The 21,819-nt window shown below is 38.4% G+C and overlaps 1 long non-coding RNA gene across 2 annotated transcripts in view; it reads left to right on the top strand.

The window, feature by feature from the left end:
• LOC308619776 overlaps positions 1-21,819 on the top strand; it is a 279,938-nt gene that overhangs the window by 62,617 nt on the left and 195,502 nt on the right. For both annotated transcript variants that reach the window (XR_014016225.1, XR_014016226.1), the window contains exon 5: positions 20,875-20,995. This is a non-coding gene — a long non-coding RNA (uncharacterized lncRNA). The remainder of the gene's footprint in view (positions 1-20,874; positions 20,996-21,819) is intronic.

Genomic DNA, 21,819 nt, shown 5'->3' with positions numbered 1-21,819 from the left:
TAGAATACACATTTCTTGAGAGAGCACGTGGCTTTTTTACTATAATAAGTCATGGGAAACTCCCCAAATACGATGGAGCTGAAAAATATAATAGAGGTCTTTGGCCTCCTTAGGTAGGATTATTCCAGGTATTTTATTCTTTTTGTTGCAGCGGTAAATGGGAGTGTTTCCTTAATTTCTCTTTCAGATTTTTCATCATTAGTGTATAGGAATGCAAGAGATTTCTGTGCATTAAATCTGTATCCTGCTACTTTAACAAATTCATTGATTAGCTCTAGTAGTTTTCTGTTAGCATCTTTAGGATTCTCTATGTATAGTATGATGTCATCTGCAAACTGTGACAGTTTCACTTCTTTTCCAATTTGGATTCCTTTTATTTCTTTTTCTTCTCTGATTGCTGTGGCTAAAACTTCCAAAACTATGTTGAATAAGTGGTGAGAGTGGGCAACCTTGTCTTGTTCCTGATCTTAGTGGAGATGGTTTCAGTTTTTCACCATTGAGAACGATGTGGCTGTGGGTTTGTCATATGTGGCCTTTATTATGTTGACGTAAGTTCTCTCTATGCCTACTTTCTGGAGAGTTTTTGTCATAAATGGGTGTTGAATTTTGTCAAAAGCTTTTCCTGCATCTATTGAGATGATCATATGGTTTTTCTCCTTCAATTTGTTAATATGGCTTATCATGTTGATTGATTTGCATACAGTGAAGAATCCTTGCATTCCTGGGATAAAATCCACTCAGTCATGGTGTATGATCCTTTTAATGTGCTGTTGGATTCTGTTTGTTAGTATTTTGTTGAGGATTTTCGCATCTATGTTCATCAGTGATATTGGCTTGTAGTTTTGTTTTTTTGTGACATCTTTGTCTGGTTTTGGTATCAGGGTGATGGTGGCCTTGTAGATTGAGTTTGGGAGTGTTCCTCCCTCTGCTATATTTTGGAAGAGTTTGAGAAGGATAGGTGTTAGCTGTTCTCTAAATGTTTGATAGAATTTGCCTGTGAAGCCTTCTGGTCCTGGGCTTTTGTTTGTTGGAAGGTTTTTAATCATGTTTCAGTTTCAGTGCTTGTGATTGGTCTGTTTATATTTTCTATTTCTTCCTGGTTCAGTCTTGGAAGGTTGTGCTTTTCTAAGAATTTGTCCATTTCTTCCAGGTTGTCCATTGTATTGGCATATAGCTGCTTGTAGTAATCTCTTATGATCCTTTGTATTTCTGCAGTGTCAGTTGTTACTTCTCCTCTTCATTTCTAATTCTGTTGATTTGAGTCTTTTCCCTTTTTTTCTTGATGAGTCTGGCTAATGGTTTATCAATTTTGTTTATTTTCTCAAAGACTAGCTTTTAGTTTTATTGATCTTTGCTATTGTTTCCTTCATTTCTTTTTCATTTATTTCTGATCTGATCTTTATGATTTCTTCTGCTAACTTTGGGTTTTTTTTTTTTGTTCTTTTTTCTCTAATAGCTTTAGGTGTAAGGTTAGGTTGTTTATTTCATATTTTTCTTATTTCTTGAGATAGGATTTTCTTGGTATAAACTTCCCTCTTAGAACTGCTTTTGCTGCATCCCATAGGTTTTGGGTCATCGTGTTTTCACTGTCATATGTTTCTAGGTATTTTTTTATTCCCTCTTTGATTTCTTCAGTGATCTCTTGGTTATTTAGTGGCGTATTGTTTAGCCTCCATGTTTTTTACAGTTTATTTTCCTGTAATTGATATCTAGTCTCATAGCGTTGTGGTTGGAAAAGATACTTGGTACGATTTCAGTCTTCTTAAATTTACCAAGGCTTGATTTGTGACCCAAGATATGATCTATCCTGGAGAATGTTCTATGAGCACTTGAGAAGAAAGTGTATTCTTTTGGTTTTGGATGGGATGTCCTATAAATATGAAGTAAGTCCATCTTATTTAATGTGTCATTTAAAGATTGTGTTTCCTTATTTATTTTATTTTTGTTGATCTATTGGTGAAAGTGGGGTGTTAAAGTCCCCTACTATGATTGTGTTACTGTTGATTTCCCCTTTTATGGCTGTTAGCAATTGCCTTATGTATTGAGGTGCTCCTATGCTGGGTGCATAAATATTTACAATTGTTATATATTCTTCTTGGATTGATCCCTTGATCATTATGTAGTGTCCTCCTTTGTCTCTTGTAATAGTCTTTATTTTAAAGTCTATTTTGTCTGATATGAGTATTGGTACTCCAGCTTTCTTTTGATCTCCGTTTGCATGGAGCATCTTTTTCCATCCCCTCACTTTCAGTCTGTATGTGTCACTAGGTCTCAAGTGGGTCTCTTGTAGACAGCATATATATGGATCTTGTTTTTGTATCCATTCAGCAAGCCTCTGTCTTTTGGTTGGAGCATTTAATCCATTTACATTTAAGGTAATTATTGATATGTGTGTTCCTATTACCATTTTTGTAATTGTTTTGGGTTTGTTATTCTAGGTCTTTTCCTTCTCTTATATTTCCTTTTGCACTTGTTGTAAAGCTGGTTTAGTGGTGCTGAATTCTCTTAGCTTTTACTTGTTTGTAAAGATTTTAATTTCTCTGTCGAATCTGAATGAGATCCTTGCTGGGTAGAGTAATCTTGGTTGTAGGTTTTTCCCTTTCATCACTTTAATGATGTCCTGCCACTCCCTTCTGGCTTGCAGAGTTTCTTTTTTTTTTTTTTTAATAGTTATTTATTTTATTTATTTATTTTATTATTTTCTTTCTTTTTTTTTTTTTGCGGTACGCGGCCTCTCACTGCTGTGGCCTCTCCCGTTGCGGAGCACAGGCTCCGAACGCGCAGGCTCAGCGGCCATGGCTCACGGGCCCAGCCGCTCCGCGGCATGTGGGATCTTCCCGGACCGGGGCACGAACCCGTGTCCCCTGCGTCGGCAGGCGGACTCTCAACCACTGCGCCACCAGGGAAGCCCAACATTTCTCTAATAATTAGTGATGTTAAGGATCTTTTCATATGCCTGTTGGCCATCTGTCTCCTTTGGAGAAGTGTCTATTCAGGTCTTCTACCCATTGTTTGACATGGTTGTTTGTTCTTTTGATGTTGAGTTGTAAGAGCTGTTTCTATATTTTGTATATTAACCCCTTATTGGTCATATTATTTGCAAATATTTTCTCCCATTCCGTAGGTTGTCTTTTCATTTTGTCAATGGTTTCCTTTGCTGTGCAAAAACTTCTAAGTTTAATTAGGTCCTATTTGTTTATTTTTGCTTTTGTTTCCTTTGCTTTAGGAGACAGATCCAGGAACATATTTCTACAATTTATATCAAAGAGTGTTCCATCTTTGTTTCAACCAGGAGTTTTAGGGATTCAGGCCTTACATTTAGGGCTTTAATCCATTTTGAGTTTATTTTTGTATATGGTGTTAGAGAATGTTCTAATTTCATTCTTTTACATGTTGCTGTCCAGTTTCCCCAGCACCACTTATTGAAGAGACTCTCTTTTCTCCACTGTATATTATTACCCCCTTTGTCACAGATTAATGGACCATTAGTATGTGGGTTTATTTCTGGACCTTCTATTCTACTCCATTGATCTATGTGTCTGTTTTTGTGCCAGTACTGTACTGTTTTGAATACTGTAACTTTGTAGTAAAATCTGAAGTCAGGGAGCATGATACCTCCAGCTTTGGTTTTTTTTTTGTTTGTTTGTTTGTTTTCCTCAAGATAGCTTTGGGAATTCAGGGTCTTTTGTGGTTCCATATAAGTTTTAGGATTATTTGTTCTAGTTCTATGTAAAGTGTAATGGGTATTTTGATAGGAATTGCATTAAATCTGTAGATTGCCTTGGGTAGTGTGGTCATTTTAAGAATATTAAGTCTTCCAATACAAGAACATGGTAAATCTTTCCATCTGTTTTTAGCATCTTCAGTTTCTTTCATCAGTGTCTTACAGTTTTCTGAGTATAGGTCTTTTGCCTCCTTAGGTAGGTTTATTCCTAGGTATTTTATTCTTTTCAATGCAATTGTAAATTGGATTATTTCCTTAATTTCTCTGTCTGATAGTTCATTGTTAGTGTATAGAAATGCAACAGATTTCTATATATTAATTTTGTATCCTGCAATTTACTGAATTCACTGATGAGCTCTAGTAGTTTTTTAGTGATGTCTTTAGGATTTTCTATGTATAGTATCATGTTATCTGCAAACAGTGACAGTTTTACTTCTGGCTTTCCAGTTTGGAAGTGCTTTTTATTTTTGTACTTTATAATATAATCATAATAGCAAACATTATTATAAAGTTTACCATGTACTCGGCTCTAAGTGTTTTACATGTTGTTAAATCCTCAAAACAACCCTGTGGTAGGTACTATTATTATCATCCCCTTTTACTGATGAAGAAACTGAGGTGTAGAGTTTAAGTAACTTACCCAGTATCACACAGCTATTAAGTGGCAGAAACAGGCAGTCTGTCGTCTTCATCACTCTGTAACACTGCCTCTATCATGGGCTGAAATATTGTTTCATAAATTATTTCAAGGTGATTTCCTGCCTCAATAGGACTACAAGGTCCTTGAGAGCAGGAACTTGTTTTTTTTTTTTGCTGTGTGCTCCACTTTGCGTGTCCTCCAAGTACTTTTCTCTTTTCATATTTGCCTTAAAAAAACTTTTTGGTTTAAAATAATTTTAGATTTGTAGAAAGTTTTCAAAGATAAAACAAGGAGTTCCTAAATACCCTTTACCCAGCTTCCTCTAATATTAACATCTTATATAACCATGATTCATTTATCAAAATGAAATTAACATTGGCATATCACTTAACTAATTTACAGAGTTTATTTAGATTTCACCAGTTTTTGCAGTAATGTTCTTTTCTGTTCCAGGGTCCAATTCTGTACACCAAATTGCATTTGGAGTCCTTTTTTTTTTTCTTTCTTTAAATCAACAAATAAGCAAGAGAGGAAAGCTGACTATATGAGCCAATTTGATAATGATATCAAATGGCCTAACTCTAAATATTCAGAATTTTTAACGATCAGGTTCTCTTCCTTAGTTTTTAATGATACCAATAATTTTCTGTGTTTTAAATTAGGGCAGAATGACACACAAAATTCAACATTTAAAAATAAGTGGGTTTTTGTTGTATTCAAATAAGGAGAATATTCAAATGGAATGTGTAATTCTTGTAATTACATTGAACTCCATTCCCCTAAAAGCTTTGTTATTAACAAAGCTGCTATTTGTTGAGTGTTTATTACTATTTAGTAAGTGCTTTACATGTGATTTTGCTCTTACTCATCACATCAATGCTGAAAGATAATTATAGTGCAAATATGTTACTTTTTGTCTGCTTAGAAATTTTTCCTTTAGTGAACTGTCTCTCCCCAAACTTAAGTAATTCTTCATGTGCTTTCACTGGCCTCCACACCCTTTTCCAAGGTGTGGATACAATGATTAGTCGAATGGGCAGGTATACCAGAAGTACCAGTGAGAACCTTTTCTGGGTTTGATGTAGACAACTGCTGAGAAAGGGAACATTTTGGTTGTTGTTCTTTGTTTGGAACATGAGCTATATGAAACACGCAAGCTTGGAGCATCTAGCAGCCATCTTGCTACCACGTGGAGAAAAGTTGTTTGAGAATAAAACTAAGCAGAGGTTGGTCTTCAGATTTTCAGTCATATCATTTGATTCCTTGGGTGCAAACAGAGCTGAAGAGATTTCCACTACTTGAATTTCCCAATTATGCAAGCCAATGAAATTCCCCATGTATTTGTTTGTTTGTTTTTGATTGTGATTGTTTGGGATGGTTTTCTGATACTTTCAACCAAGTAATTCAGAAGGTATTATTATTTATATTTTAGCTTCAAAGTTACATAGATATTAAATGGTAGAGCTGGGAATAAAATCCAGGCCCGCCTGTCTGTGAAGCCCATAGTACTTTCAATATTCCATGCTACCTTTCATTCATTAATTTGGACATTGAGTCATTCATTCTACAGACATCTATAGAGTGTTTGTCTCATGCCAGGCACTCTGCTAGTTGCTAGTGCTATAGAGACATATGCCAGATTTTTTATTTTTATATCTTTACTGGAGTATAATTGCTTTACAATGTTGTGTTAGTTTCTGCTGTACAACAAAGTGAATCAGCTATATGTATACATATATCCCCATATCCCCTCCCTCTTGAGCCTCCCTCCCACCCTCCCTATCCCACCCCTCTAGGTCATCACAAAGAATCGAGCTGATCTCCCTGTGCTATGCAGCAGCTTCCCTCTAGCTATCCATTTTACATTTGGTAGTGTATATATGTCGATGCCACGCTCTCACTTCATCCCAGCTTCACCTTCCAGCCCTGTGTCCTCAAGTCCGTTCTCTATGTCTGTGTCCTTATTCCTGCCTTGCCACTAGGTTTATCAGTACCATTGTTTTAGATTCCATATATGTGCATTAGCATACGGTATTTTTCTCTTTCTGACTTACTTCACTCTGTATGACAGACACTAGGTCCATCCACCTCACTACAAATAACTCAATTTCGTTCCTTTTCATGGCTAATATTCCATTGTATATATGTGCCACATCTTCTTTATCCATTCATCTGTTGATGCACACTTAGGTTGCTTCCATATCCTGGCTATTGTAAATAATGCTGCAATGAACATTGTGGTATGTGTAGCTTTTTGAATTACGGTTTTCTCAGGGTATATGTCCAGTAATGGGATAGCTGGGTCATATGGTAGTTTTATTTTTAGTTTTTTAAGGAACCTCCATACTGTTCTCCGTAGTGGCTGTATCAATTTACATTCCCACCAACAATGCAAGAGGGTTCCCTTTTCTCCGCACCTTCTCCAGCGTTTATTGTTTGTAGATTTTTTTATGATGGCCATTCTGACCGGTGTGAGGTGATACCTCATTGTGGTTTTGATTTGCATTTCTCTAATGATTAGTGATGTTGAGCATCTTTTTATGTGTTTTTTGGCAATCTGTATATCTTCTTTGGAGAAATGTCTGTTTAGGTCTTCCACTGATTTTTGGATTGGGTCGCTTGTTTTTTTGATATTGAGCTGCATGAGCTGCTTGTATATTTTGGAGATTAATCCTTTGTCAGCTGCTTCATTTGCAAATATTTTCTCCCATTCTGAGGGTTGTCTTTTTGTCTTGTTTATGGTTTCTTTTGCTGTGCAAAAGCTTTTAAGTTTCATTGGGTCCATTTGTTTATTTTTGATTTTATTTCCATTACTCTAGGAGGTGGGTCAAAAAGGAACTTGCTGTGATTTGTCATAGAGTGTTCTGCCTATATTTTCCTCTAAGAGTTTTATAGTGTCTGGCCTTACATTTAGGTCTTTAATCCATTTTGAGTTTATTTTTGTGTATGGTGTTAGGGAGTGTTCTAATTTCATTCTTTTACATGTAGCTGTCCAGTTTTCCCAGCACCACTTATTGAAGAGGCTGTCTTTTCGCCATTGTATATTCTTGCCTCCTTTGTCAAAGATAAGGTGACCATATGCGCATGGGTTTATCTCTGGGCTTTCTATCCTGTTCCATTGATCTTGTTTCTGCTTTTGTGCCAGTACCATACTGTCTTGATTATTGTAGCTTTGTAGTATAGTTTGAAGTCCAGGAGCCTGATTCCTCCAGCTCCATTTTTCTTTCTCAAGATTGCTTTGGCTATTCAGGGTCTTTTGTGTTTCCATAAAAGTTGTGAAATTTTTTGTTGTAATTCTGTGAAAAATGCCATTGGTCGTTTGATAGGGATTGCGTTGAATCTGTAGATTGCTTTGGGTAGTATAGTCATTTTCACAATGTTGATTCTTCCAATCCAAGAACATGGTATATCTCTCCATCTGTTTGTATCATCTTTGATTTCTTTCATCAGTGTCTTATAGTTTTCTGCATACAGGTCTTTTGCCTCCTTAGGTAAGTTTATTCCTAGGTATTTTATTCTTTTTGCTGCAGTGGTAAATGGGAGTGTTTCCTTAATTTCTCTTTCTGATTTTTCATTGTTAGTGTATAGGAATGCAAGAGATTTCTGTGTATTAATTTTGTATCCTGCTGCTTTACCAAATTCATTGATTAACTCTAGTAGTTTTCTGGTGGCATCCTTAGGATTTTCTGTGTATAGTATCAGACACATGACAGATTTTTAATACTAGGCTTTTGTGTCATTGTGATAATCATGGTGATTAATAACGTATAAATAATAAAATAGTTTCACCAACTAAATTACTGTCTGGTCTGATTCTCCTTCTACCCTGATCCTAGTATGGTTATGAAAGGCTACCTAGTCTTTTTTTTTTTTAACATATATATTGGAGTATAATTGCTTTACAATGTTGTGTTGGTTTCTGCTGTATAACTAAGTGAATCAGCTATATGTATACATATATCCCATATCCCCTGTCTCTTGCATCTCCCTCCCACCCTCCCTATCCCACCCCTCTAGGTGGTCACAAAGCACCGAGCTGATCTCTCTGTGCTATGCAGCTGCTTCCCACTAACTATCTATTTTACATTGAGGCTATCTAATATTGCTGTGGTGACTGTGACAGGGGCATGCATGGACTGATGGACAAAGGACAGAAGATTCTCTAAACCCACTGCCACTGCCCCAGTTATAGCTCTTAGTATCCCTCATTTGGGCATTTGCATAAGTTTTTTTAACTTATTCATTTACTTACCAAATATTTATAAAGCATGTAGTGTATGGTCTGGCCCATAGGGCCAGGAAACTCATGAAAAATAACACCTAGACTCTGCCATCAAGAAATTGGCAGGTTGGTTGAAATATACACAGAAAATTCGAATGCAGTATGGTTAGTGCTATGATAAGGTTTTGCTGAGATATTGAGGAATATGGAGGAGGAATATTTAGCACAGCCTGGTGTTGCTGGCTGATGCACTGAGGGTAATGAAGGCAGAGTCATACCTGCAATATCTGATTTAATCAGATATATTGTCTCACGTAACTGGTTGGCCCCCTTGGGGAATGGTACCATATTGAGGGCTCAGATTCATTCCTTAATACTGACAAGTCATATCTGTAGTAGCAGTGGCAGCAACTAGGTGAACTGTAGTTGGGCTCATGAATAGCTTCCATGTCCATTACTATGCCATGTTGTTCATAGGCCCATTATGTTCATGGGGTGACTGAGGACAGAGGCAGGCTGACCTCCATTATATGCATGATTATATCCACACAGGTGTTCAGTGCTTTCTCCTAGGTAGATGTTCTCCTTCAGGCATTGATGTGAATAAGACACAAAGATCCACGCATTTTGTGCTTACTTGTGTAAGTTCATTCAGGTGTTACTTTCCCAGACTTCCTTGTCTTTGGTTTTAAAATATTTCTATCTTGTTTGTTCCAGACCCTTGATGAACCAGTCAAGTGACTTGTGATTTCCCAGGAATTTATGTGTATTCTTACTTACGATCACTTCCCCCTCCAGGCTGAGTTGATGACTGCTTATCATCATCAGCATCAACATCAAATGTACTGCTCAATGTTCTGCTTACTGGAATGATCATCCCTCATTCCTGTCTTTCAGAGTCACCCCCTGGGAAGCTAGAATACAGCAGCAGTCTACAGTGAGCTAGGCATGAATTTTTTCCCTGTCATGAATAGTGAAAGGGGAGCAGAATATGCCACCCCAAAATATGCCACTTTGGCATAAGGCTTGTTTTGAGCTGAAGGCAAGTGAGAAAAAACAGAGATAAGAAAAGCTCTCTGCCCTTTCCCTATTTGCCTAAAAGAAGGGCATAAATTTATAAAGTTATTCCCCCTCCCCTGTCTACCAGGAAGGACAGAAGTTAATCACCCAGGTCAACTCTAGACACCCCTGAGCTCAGAGACAGCACTAGAAGAATCTATTTAACAAACTTTACTCACTAGATCTTCAATTAGTTCCTCCACAATTTGTTGCCCTGGAAACTTAAAGCCCCTTTTCTTATCTTGTCATTTCTCACATTCATCTTCTCCACTGAATTAAACCATCATCTTTATCCTAAATTAAATGATCCTTGTGCACTCTCATGTAAATGTTTCCAAGTATCCAGAGACATATAGGTAAGTTAAAAGCAAATAGCTAAATAAAATGTTTAGTATTATTCCATTTATATAAATAAATATATATTTAAATATAAAATATATGTGTAATAGTGATTTCTTTTGAGGAGGGGAGGGCAGTGGAATACAGATAAAGGGAGATTTTCACTTTTTACTTTAAAACAGGTAATAAAAGCTAACATTTATTGCATGTGGCAGACCCTCTCCTAAAGCTTTACCTGTTTCATTTCATGTACTCATTACCACCCCAGGAGGAAGATACCAGTGGTTAAGAGTGTAGGCTCTTCTCTTCTACAGACATTTCAGAGTTCATATCTCACCTTACAAACAGACTAGCTGTGTGATTGTGAGCTTTAAACAAGTTACTTAAATGCTCTGTGCCTCAGTTTTTTCATCTGCAAAATGTAAATAAAAGTGGTACCTAAGTAATGGGGTTGCCATGAGGGTTAATTGAGGTATACATGTAAGCTCATTAGAGCAGGGGCTTCCCCGGTGGTCCAGTGGTTAAGACTCCGCACTCCCAATGCAGGGAGCTGCGTTCCATCCCTGCTCGGGGAACTAGATACCGCATGCCGCAGCTAAGACCTGGTGCAGCCAAATAAGTAAGTAAGTAAATAAATAAATATAGTTTTATAAAGTTTATTAGAACAGCCCTTGACACGTGGTAAGCACTCATGAAATTATTATTATTATCATTATCATCATCATCTCCATTTTATAGATGAGCAAAGTGAGGTACAAAGGTTTTAGGTAACTTTTTAGTAAGTGGTAGAGCCAAGTTTTAAATTCAGTTTGTCACCAAAACCTATGCTCCTAATTATTTAGTCAAACTGCCTTCCCAATTCTCCTGTGTTATTGAATTTTTTGTAAGCATGCTTATGTATATATGTGTTACTTATGTATCTTGGAGAAATTAAAAACTATGAAAAGAAATGTGAATGGAAAATAAGTAAATTTTTACAAGATAAAGAGAGAATTTTAAACTATCACCTGTGCGATTTTTAAGAGAGCCTCGAAGATATGAATAGCGTTTTTTAAAAAACAGCTTTATTGGGGTTTAATTTACATACCATAAAATTCATCTGTTAATGGTGGTTGGTTAGAAAAACAGAAAAGTCTTGGTTAGAGAGTTTTGTTTTAGCTCATGGTAGTATTTTCAAATTCACTGCGGTATTTAGTTTGGTGTCCAATAATTTGATTCAATTTAAACCCACTCATAGTCATTAAGCACCTACAGAGGAGAAGGCCTTGAGGGATATAGCAATGCATGTGAAAAGTCCCCATCTTCCCTTCAGTATAATAGCTGGTGTTTTTTTATCATTTGCATTTGATTAGTTTTGGCCTTTTTTTCTCTTGATGTAAATCATGATTAAATTAGACATGTAGCTGCTGTTCTTTGTGTGTGACATTAGGTAATAAATTCAATAATTTTGCTATCAGGATTTTCTTTTGCCTACTTTTTTTGTTTTGAAGAAGCTGCATTCATTTATGGTGAAGTAAAGACTTCTGTAATGTTTACTACATCCTTTGGAAGTAATTCTAACATCACGTCTTATTCCAGTCATTCTAAGTCTGAGAATTTCCCAAAGTGTACAGTCAGAAAGATTCCCCTTGCTTATAAAGAAAGCCCACCAGTTCTCCTTTCATGGGGCCCTCTTCATCACTGAATTTTCCACATCCCATGTCTAGCCTTCATCACAGACTGTCCTGAATTGACATCATGTCTCTATATATTATAAGCTGAATTATTTTGTTTAAGGGGTGGTCTTTGTCCTTAGGGACCTGAGTTTGGTGCATGTTATGAGCCAGACAGAGAACATCAGTTGGGAAGGCAGAACGGAGGTTACTGGAGGATTATAGATATTTGGGGTGGGTAACATCATGCTGGAAGGGTTACTGTAGCCCCCACAGAAGACTTGACCAGATTTCTGAATCCCTTGATGGGGCAGTGACCAAGTCTGACCCTCTGTTTGTACTGATGGAGATGGTTTGTTGTCTGACAGGCAGGAGGCAATATAGGGTGGTAGAAAGAACATAGACTTTGGAATCAGATACATATTGATTCAAATCCCAGTTTTATCACCTTGGACAGGTTAGTTAACTTCTCTGAGCCCATTTTTTTACCTCTACAAAGAGGTTCTAAAACTTTCTTGTTTCTGGTCCCCTGGGTCTTGGTAATTTTTTTTGCAGTGCCTCTAATCCAAAAGAAATGTCCAACAGTCCTGTTTATTAAGTAGTTAGGTCCAAATCAACTTCATAATTATGTCTTAACAACTTAGGAGCTATTTGAAAAAAGAATATACATAAATTGAAAGAAAAATAATTTTTATTTCATCCTTAAATAATCACAATTTCTTACTAATGGAATGTATGTGTGCTTCTGGTGGACACTGCACAACTTCTGGATTTTGGGGAAGATAAGTCCACACTGATTTTCACACAGTACTTGCTTTTTTATCACAGAACCTGTGGAAAACCCAGTTTTGCAAAGTTTGATGACATCTAAAGGAATGTAGCATGATCTAATATTGAAACTGTGAACTACTTTAAATTACTACTTTGTCCAATTTCCAAGAAACATTAAGCACTGCTGTATTTCCCCTGAAAATTTAAGCTATCTCGTGAGTCCACTTGTGCATCTGGAAGTTTGGGAACCATGGAGTTGAGAGAATTTAAGTGCAGGGATTTTGGAGGGATGAATGTAATAATGAGTGGGTAGAGCCTGGTACATCACAGGTGCTCAATAAATGCAGCTACAGACATGTGCTTGACGGATGAAGGAGAGAGAATATGGCCCAGAACTTGATACAGTATTATTCCTCTTCAAAATAAAGTCCTCTCAATATGCTGAAATAGAGTCCTCTCTGGACGCCTCCTGCCTCTTGAACTGACACCTGCCATGATGCCTTCTCTCTCTTAAACACACACACACACACACACACACACACACACACACACACACACACGATAGGCCAGTAGTACATTGGGAAAGACCTGAGAATTCTACTCAGGAGATCTGGCGTGCTGGTTTCAGTAATGTGGGGGTAATTACTTAGCCTCTCTGATCCTCCAGTTAAGAGGCAGCATATTGTTACCAGGTTCTTTCCAGAGATTTCAGAAATTTTTAATACAACATGAAAATTCTGATTTTTTTGCATCACTTTCCATAGTGTTTATTTTAATAATGGCACTAATGGCTCTAAAAGGCTTTACAGTGCTGGGCATAAATTAAACCCCTTTTTTTTTGTTACCATTTCCTAATCTGCTGAATTCCAGTTATATTTATTATTTATTTTATTTTAGTGAAGTATAGATGATCTACAATGTTATGTTAGTTTCAGGTGTATAGCGAAGTGATTCAGTTGTAAATACATATATATCTTTTTTCTTCAGATTCTTTTCCCTTATAGGTTATTACAAAATATTACGTATAGTTCCCTGTGCTATACAGTAGGTCCTTGTTGGTTATCTATTTTATATATAGTAGTGTGTATATGTTAATCCCAAACTCCTAATTTATCCCTCCTCCCCCTTTCCCTTTTGCTAACTGTAAGTTTGTTTTTTAGGTCTGTGGATCTATTTCTGTTTTGTATATAAGTTCATTGGTATCATTTTTTTTTTTCAAGATTCCATGTATAAGTAATATCATATGGTGTTTGTCTTTCTCTTTCTGACTTACTTCACTTAGTATGATAATCTCTCGGTCATTCCATGCTGCTGCAAATGACATTATTTCATTTTTTATGGCTGAGTAATATGCCATTGTGCATATATATACCACATGTTCTTTATCCATTCAACTGTCAGTGGACATTTAGGTTGCTTCCATGTCTTGGCTAATGTAAATAGTGCTGCAATGAATGTTGGGGTGCATGTATCTTATTGAATTATGGTTTTCTTGGTGCAGCCACTATGGAGAACAGTATGCAGATTCCTTAAGAAACTAAAAATACAGCTACCATATGATCCTGCAGTCCCACCCCTGGGCATATATCCAGAAAATCCTGATTTAAAAATGATATTTATTTAAATAATTTAAATAATAAGTAAACAAACAAATAAATAACAATACTGTGTGACCCAACACCCTGCAGTTCAAAGAAAACATGCCTTTAGGTTAGCGTTTCCCCGTGGACCACCCTTTCCCACTCTGAAAACAGCCTGACCCCCTTATCTCTGGTTGACAGAACGAGGAGCAAACCTAGTGTTTATGGCCTATGGAGTGAGTCATTGTTTTTAACACCCCCTTTCTCTGTATGACAAAATTATTTTGTCATAATCAGGAAACAAAATGAATAAGAATACTGACTGGAAGGGAAATGCAGAAAGTGAAATTTTCAGTTACTGAACATCGTAATGAATAATGTTACAGTTTGTTTTTTCAGCCTGAACTTCATTGAAATAGATCTTTGCACATTTGGGTTAAAATTTGTCAGTCTATCTTGAGTCATAGTTAATTGAAGAACACTCTTTTTTTGGATTTGCATTTTATTTATTTATTTATTAAAATTAAAAATATTGAAATATAGTTGATTTACAATGTGCGAATCTCTGCTGTACAGCAAAGTGACTCAGTTATACACTTATGGACATTCTTTTTTAATATTCTTTTCATTATGGTTTATCACAGGATATCAAATATAGTTCCCTGTGCTATACAGTAGGACCTTGTCATTCATCCATCCTGTATATAATAGCTTGCATCTGCTAACCCCAAACTCTGAGTCCTTTCTTCCCCTACCCCCTTCCCCCTTGACAACCACAAGTCTGTTCTATATGTCTGTGAGTCTGTTTCTGTTTTGTAGATACGTTCATTTGTGCCATATTTTAAATTACACATATAAGTGATATCATATGGTATTTATCTTTTTCTGACTTACTTCACTTAGTATGATAATCTCTAGTTGCATCCATTTTGCTGCAAATGGCATTATTTCATAAAGAACACTTCTTATTAATTTAATTTTAAAGTTTTTTTTCACATGGAGCAACCAACATACAAATAGGAAAAATCTTAAACTTAGGGATAATTTTGTCAGAGTCATAAAAAATCCCATTTCACATTAATTTCCGGAAATCACAGTGCTGTCCATGTCTGTTTCTTTGGGATTGAATTTAGCATCTTTCATATGTCTCTACAGTTGAAAAATTTTAAATACCAAAAAACTCCACATGGTCACAGGGAATGACAGAAATCATGGAATTCAAATTCTGTTTTCTTATTTTTATAATCCCATATTTTGATTATCTCGAATCTACTGGTTAAATGCAGGAATCAGTAGTACTATAGAAATTGGCAAAGCGAATTTTACCATAGTGAGCATGAACTGTTATGGACTTACTTTTAAGGGTGTGTAGCTGAGTCCTCATTAGTCCACAGTTAACTTCAGTGAAAAGTTCTCTAAATTAAATTATATATGGGACACAATATCTATTAAAGATAAGTAGTAAAAATCTGCTAACTTGGGGCCTCCCTGGTGGCGCAGTGGTTGAGAGTCCGCCTGCCGATGCAGGGGACACGGGTTCATGTCCTGGTCCGGGAGGATCCCACGTGCCGCGGAGCGGTTGGGCCCGTGAGCCATGGCTGCTGAGCCTGCGCTCTGCAACGGGCAAGGCCACAACAGTGAGAGGCCCGCGTACCGCAAAAAAAAAAAAAAAGCTAACTTGAAGTCTACATATACATTATTAAAATTCAACAGTAATTTCAATATTTATTTAGAATAGAGACTAAGACAAGATTTTTGGAGGGGGATTATTTCATCAATGCTATTTATTAGAATTTCTGGCACATGGAGACTGAGATTTAGTCATTCTGGAAAGATGAAGCAAGCCATCCAAGAACTCAGAGTTCATTAGCAGAAGACCAGGACTGGAACTCAGATATCTTGTTTCCTAGCACTGGGTAATAAGATGGGTAACACTGCAACATGAAACAATTCTTCAGGACTGTAAAAGGGAAATAAAAATAATTATTAATTATTTTAATATTATACCAATTATTAATTTATTGCTTATTGTGAACTAGGCATTGTGATATGTGTTTTATATAGACTGTCTCATTTAGTTCTCACAACAATTCTGTAATTATTATTCCCATTATGCAGATGAGAAAACTGAGGCTTGTGAGATGTGTGTCATCAGAAAGGTAAAGGTGGGAGAGAGCACATTGGTCAACAGGGCTGTCTAGAGCTGTGAGCTCCTGCTGCAGCCACTGCCACTTTCCCTCCCACCTCCACCCACATAGCAATCATCTTTTCACTTTTGGGTTCTGGGAATTTAGGCGGGGTCTGAGTTCTAGACTCTAACAACCTGTGGGTTTGCAGGTGTAATATTTAATCTTCACTGCTTGGTGAACAGCGAGAGAGGGTGGGACAGATGTCACCCAGGGCCCTTCTGCAGTGAAGCATGAACCCCTTATAATGATAGTACGTTGACAACAGTAGCTCCAATGGGATCCAGACAGCCTGTGGGCTGCTCTCTCATGCTCCCAAATCCTGTTTGTGTCTGGGCCTTTAACAGTTTGTCTCGGAGAGTTTGAAACTGCCTTGTCTTGGGTTACCAATTAGAAAATACAACCCCTGTGTACTGGTACTTACTTCTCATTTTTCACTTTGTGAAATGAGGCTCACCCAGGCTATGAGGCTTGGGCTGGAAGTCCTGCCCTTCCTTCGTAAGATTCCTGAAGCTAAAACTTTCCAGAATTTTGTGATTTAAAAAAAAAAATGGTGTTCTCCCTATCCTGGAGAGGCAGAGCAGTAAGCAAATAGATTTCTCCAAAGAATAATTAATAATTCAAATACTTTTATCAATTAATAGGCTACCAGTATACTTAATAAACAGAGGCTGACATATTTAATGCTGTATATGTTTTCATGTTCCTCTCTGCTGCCTTAGAAAGCTGTCTTCATATTTTATTTTCTCATTGCCCCTTATGTCCTCTCATTTGATGTAGTTTTTGGAGGATTTGGGGCAAGAGGCAAACACTAAGAGGTAGATTGCCACTTGGATGTTTGACTTATTATCTTCTGTATTTTGGGGAAACATGAATTGCTAGGGACTTGGAATCTGAAGAACAAGATTTTAACCATTCTTCTGGCACTAATTTGTGTTAAATTAGGCAAAAATCTTAACCTCTGTGGGCCTCAGTTACACTGCTTGTTAGGTGAGAGTAATAACCCCAACTCCCAGAACCATTCTAGAATTACACTCTTGGCGTAGAGTAGGGGAACAAAAAAGCTTCTTTCACAGGGACCACAGGAAATAGGACCTAAATATCTGATGTGTAAACGTTATGCACCTTGAAGTTAGAACTGTGTTTCAGATCTCTGGAACATTCTTTTGTATACGACAAGAGTTTGTTCTTCAGTTTGACTCTCCATGTGTTTGCTGCCTATTTGTGTTGGCTCCATAATCCAGAGGTGCCTTATTTTCCCGGTGGGGGTAGTGGAGAGGAGAATTTTTTCCATCCTTTGATGTGGCCAATCCTTAACTTGAGCTTTTGTCTGATGCCAGAGACATGATTCATCTCTAAGAGACCATGTCCTCGAGAAATATTTTTACCCATGAAAGAGCAGAAAAAAGCCCTGGCTCTAATGTTTGACCAGGTAAGGGAGAGACTAGCTTGAGAACTGCTCTCGTTCCACCTACAGACTCCCGGAAGAGGAAAGCACAGGTGCTTTCACCATGAAACTAATAAAACCTGAGCCAGAAGCTTTGAAGTTGTTAAAAAAATTCAGAGATCTGGGCTGCTGCCGAAGTTGGAAGCCTAGAGTGCATAGTTTTCTTTTAAGGATACCACTTACGATATTTTGATTCTGAAAGTTCAGGATTATGAAATGGGAACTGGAGGCAAAGGAAACTATCAGTAAACCGATCTGTGTAATAAAGTAATAGGAATTTCCTATTTTTCCTAGTGGTCCCCAGGAAGTGTTCAAAGGCCTCTGAACTTGGGGAAGCATAAGAGAAAATACAGGCAAGAGGAGAGGGAAGAGTACCACAGATGTGGAGGATAGGGGCCTGAGAAGAGAAACAGCCAGGAAAGGACATCGGGCTGATATGGTCAGGAAATGTTACAAGGGAGCCTTAATAGTCAGTTGTAAGTTGTTTCCTCTTCTGTGCTCTAATCTTCTCCTTAAACCGGCACTAAATCTGCTACTCACATCAACTCTGTGACTGTGATGACCTGGGGCATGGGGAAGAGGGGCTGTGTCCATGCTGAAGGGGACAGCAGGCCCAGGGAGGGTGACAAGGCACAGTTGACCAAGATGATGATCTGAGGAGGAGCTTGGAGAAAAGATGATGGAACAAATAAGAGATGAGAGAGAATGCAAGCATCCCCCCAGCATGGAAACTCTCAGAGGATCTGACTGGTGATAACTTAAACTCAGTGCAGAAAGGGGGCTCTCATTTTTGTATTTAGATAGCGAAAATTGTGACCTCAGAGGTGGAAATTTGGACCGAAAATGCAGTACTCTGAGCTGGCTCAGGGATATGTCTACCCAGAGAGTAAGGCCAGGCCAACTTGGATCTCAAAGAAGCAGACTGAGTCTCCCAGGGTTTCTGCCTTCCTCAAGGGCATCCAAGAGTTTCAAGAGGGGAAAACCGATGATCTATGCACAGACACACTCCACTTGTGGGTTGTGGGAAGGTGGTCAGACAGCCAGAGGCTCAGAGAGCACTTCCCAGGCTTTACCGGGCTCAGCTCATCAAAGAGACTGCCGGAATTTTAACAGGAATTCCCATCAGTGGGAGGATAGACCAGCACCAGGGGAATGAGAAAGAGAGGAAGAAAATGCCACTTAGAAACAACAAACAGAACCAAAGAACAAAGGGTGGAGTTCCATGAAGAGATAACAGAAATTTTCTCCCCAAGGTGAAATGCGTGTGAAAATCACTTTTTCTTTCAGAATCATGGCTTCTGTATTACTCTGGGGAAAGCTCCAGAAAGTCAGACAACTCACTGCTCAGGAAGTCACATATGCATATGCAAGTGCAGAGCACAGAGAAAGCCCAGTCACAGAGCTCTTTTTTTTTTTTTTTTTTGGCTGCGTTGGGTCTTTGTTGTGGTGCATGGGCTTCTCATTGCGGTGGCTTCTCTTGTTGCAGAGTACAGGCTCCAGGCACATGGGCTTCAGTAGTTGCAGTACATGGGCTCAGTAGTTGTGGCTCACGGGCTCTAGAGTGCAGGCTCAGCAGTTGTGGCACATGGGCTCGGCGGCATGTGGGATCTCCCCAGACCAGGGATTGAACCCATGTCCCCTGCATCTGCAGGCGGATTCTTAACCACTGCACCACCAGGGAAGTCCCAATCACAGAGCTCTTGACCTCACTTGTGTGTTGTCCACCTCCCGGCCTTGCCTAAGCCATCCTTCCCCTCTTCCCAAATCTCTGAATCATCTTCCCATGCTAACTGTATCTGGAAGGCTTGTGTCTGCTCCCATCAGCCCTCAGGCATATCCCCATGCAGAGCTGACAGTTGACTGATGTGCAGAACAAAATGCAGCTCTTCCTTTACTGCATTGAGGGGTATTTTTCATATGTGTTTGCTCTGGATGCCCTGAATTCTTTCTCAGGGAAGGCTTAGTGGCTTACAGCATTGGACATGGGCTCCAATCCTGGCTCTGCCTCTTTTTAGCTATATGACTGGGGCAAGTTCACCTAACCTAGAAATAGAGAAACAGTAATACCCACCTCACTGAGTTGTTATGAAGATCAAATAAAACTACACATGAAAAGCACTTACATGGTGTCTGGCACATACTAAATGCTCAATAAAAAAGATTATTCGGGCTTCCCTGGTGGCACAGTGGTTGAGAGTCCGCCTGCCGATGCAGGGGACACGGGTTTGTGTCCCGGTCCAGAAGATCCCACATGCCGCGGAGCGGCTAGGCCCATGAGCCATGGCTGAGCCTGCTCGTCCGGAGCCTGTGCTCCGCAACGGGAGAGGCCACAACAGTGAGAGGCCCGCGTACGGCAAAAAAAAAAAAAAAAAGAAAAGATTATTCACTGGAGCTCACATAGTGCTGGCTGGAGTGTACATTAGGACAACCCCTCTTGAAGATAATGTTTTGGTATATATTATATATTAAAGCTGAACATATACATAGATTATGACCCAACAATTCTACTCAAAGGTATGTAGTCTTTTGTTGGTTTAAAAGATCACAGTCTTGGGAAATACGTTCTGAGTTCTAAAGAGCCAACTGACAGAGTTTTGAAATACAACCTAAGTATAATTTGAGGACTGTCTGTTTTATATTTTATTAATAATGCTGTGGTTTGGTACTCTTTGTTACTTAAATTCCTGAGCCTTACAGGCTTGAAGTTTTTGGCATTCTGTGGTTAGGTTAGTCACATGGTCATGTTTTGGAATTTGGGGCTCTGTTATTAGAAGAATAGTTACATCTTGGGTTGACTTGAAATTGACTTGGAATTGGCTGACTTCCTCAAACAGACAAGAGTAAGTCCCATGATGCTAGGCCACTAGCAGAGTTTCTTGGTGTGACAAATGTCACATTGAAATGCTTGACAGTTTTCACCGTTGAGGACATTAATACTTGTGTAAAAACTAAACTCTCATCAAACTCTCACTTGGTGAAATTATACTCTATGTTCTCTTATTCTCTCCTCAGTAGAATTTTCACACTTGGTTGTAATGTTTTATGGATAAAGCCTTATTGAAATACATTTTGGTGTAATTATGAAATTGTTGGCTCATTCTACTTCTCTTCCTACAACTTTCCCTCTTCCTTTGTATCTCCTCTGTAATGTTTTTAGATATCTCATAAATATAAACATATATTATGACATATTTACAGATGACTTTTAGTTTGAAAACTTGCTGAATGACATTATTGATATGTTTGAATTTAAGGCACATCATTTTGAATGGCTCCATTCTATGGACCAGGGTTACCCAAAATGTGCTCCACAGGGCAACGCCGGTCTGGGATCTGCTTGCTACCAGTCTGATGACATACATACAGAACTTGAGGGTAAGCATTTATAAATTTTTATAAGCAATTTCTCAGAGTAATTTTACATCTGTTGAGTATGTCTGTAATAATATCTTCCAAAGAGAAGCAAGTGGTTTGTCTCATGCTGTTGCTTCTCTTCCTCTTTTTCTGCCTCCCCACCCTCCTTCTCCTCCTCCTCTTTCCCGTCATCCTCTTTCTCCTCCTCCTTCTCTTCCCCCTCCTCCTTCTTTCTTTTCTTCTTCTTGTCCTCCTTGTCCTTCTCCTCTAGATATAAAAGTCCATGATATTTACATAAGGTACATAAACAATTGTTCCTCTCAGTCAATGCAATGGCAACTTAGTTTAAACCATTGTTGGAGGAGGTCATGAGAGGACATGACTGCTGGTTGACCCGTGAACTGGACCAGGGCAATCAGAGGCTCCTCACTCCTCCCCTGTCCCTGGAATGTATGTTCTGCCCACCGTTCCCACTGCTGGAGCCATTTTCAAGGATGCAGCCTTGAGAGAGCCTGTGTTGTTGAGATAACTGGATATGAGACTTTGACTGAACCCAGTTAAGATCTCTGTATAAACAAGGTTCTGGGGGCAGGTGCAGAGATCTACTCACCTTGCGGTCGCCCAAGACAAGCCTCGTATGTAAGTTCCCTTGCTTATCAAATCTGCCACCTACCATTCTGGAGTGATCTGCCTTTCTTCAGTCTCTCTTTGCTTTCTGTGTGTGGGAGCCAGTTTCAAATTTCACCCAGGGAACTCCTGAGGTTGTGAACCTGTAACAGGGAAGAACCAAATATGACTACATGTTGGATCTGTTTCTTTTACTTTAACCTTTGCTTTCCACTACT

The sequence above is a fragment of the Mesoplodon bidens genome (genome assembly GCF_964165515.1).
Source record: "Mesoplodon bidens genome assembly, chromosome: 7".
NCBI lineage: Eukaryota > Metazoa > Chordata > Mammalia > Artiodactyla > Ziphiidae > Mesoplodon > Mesoplodon bidens.
The sequence above is the reverse complement of the archived record's forward strand: the minus strand, read 5'-3'. Positions and strand labels throughout refer to the sequence as shown.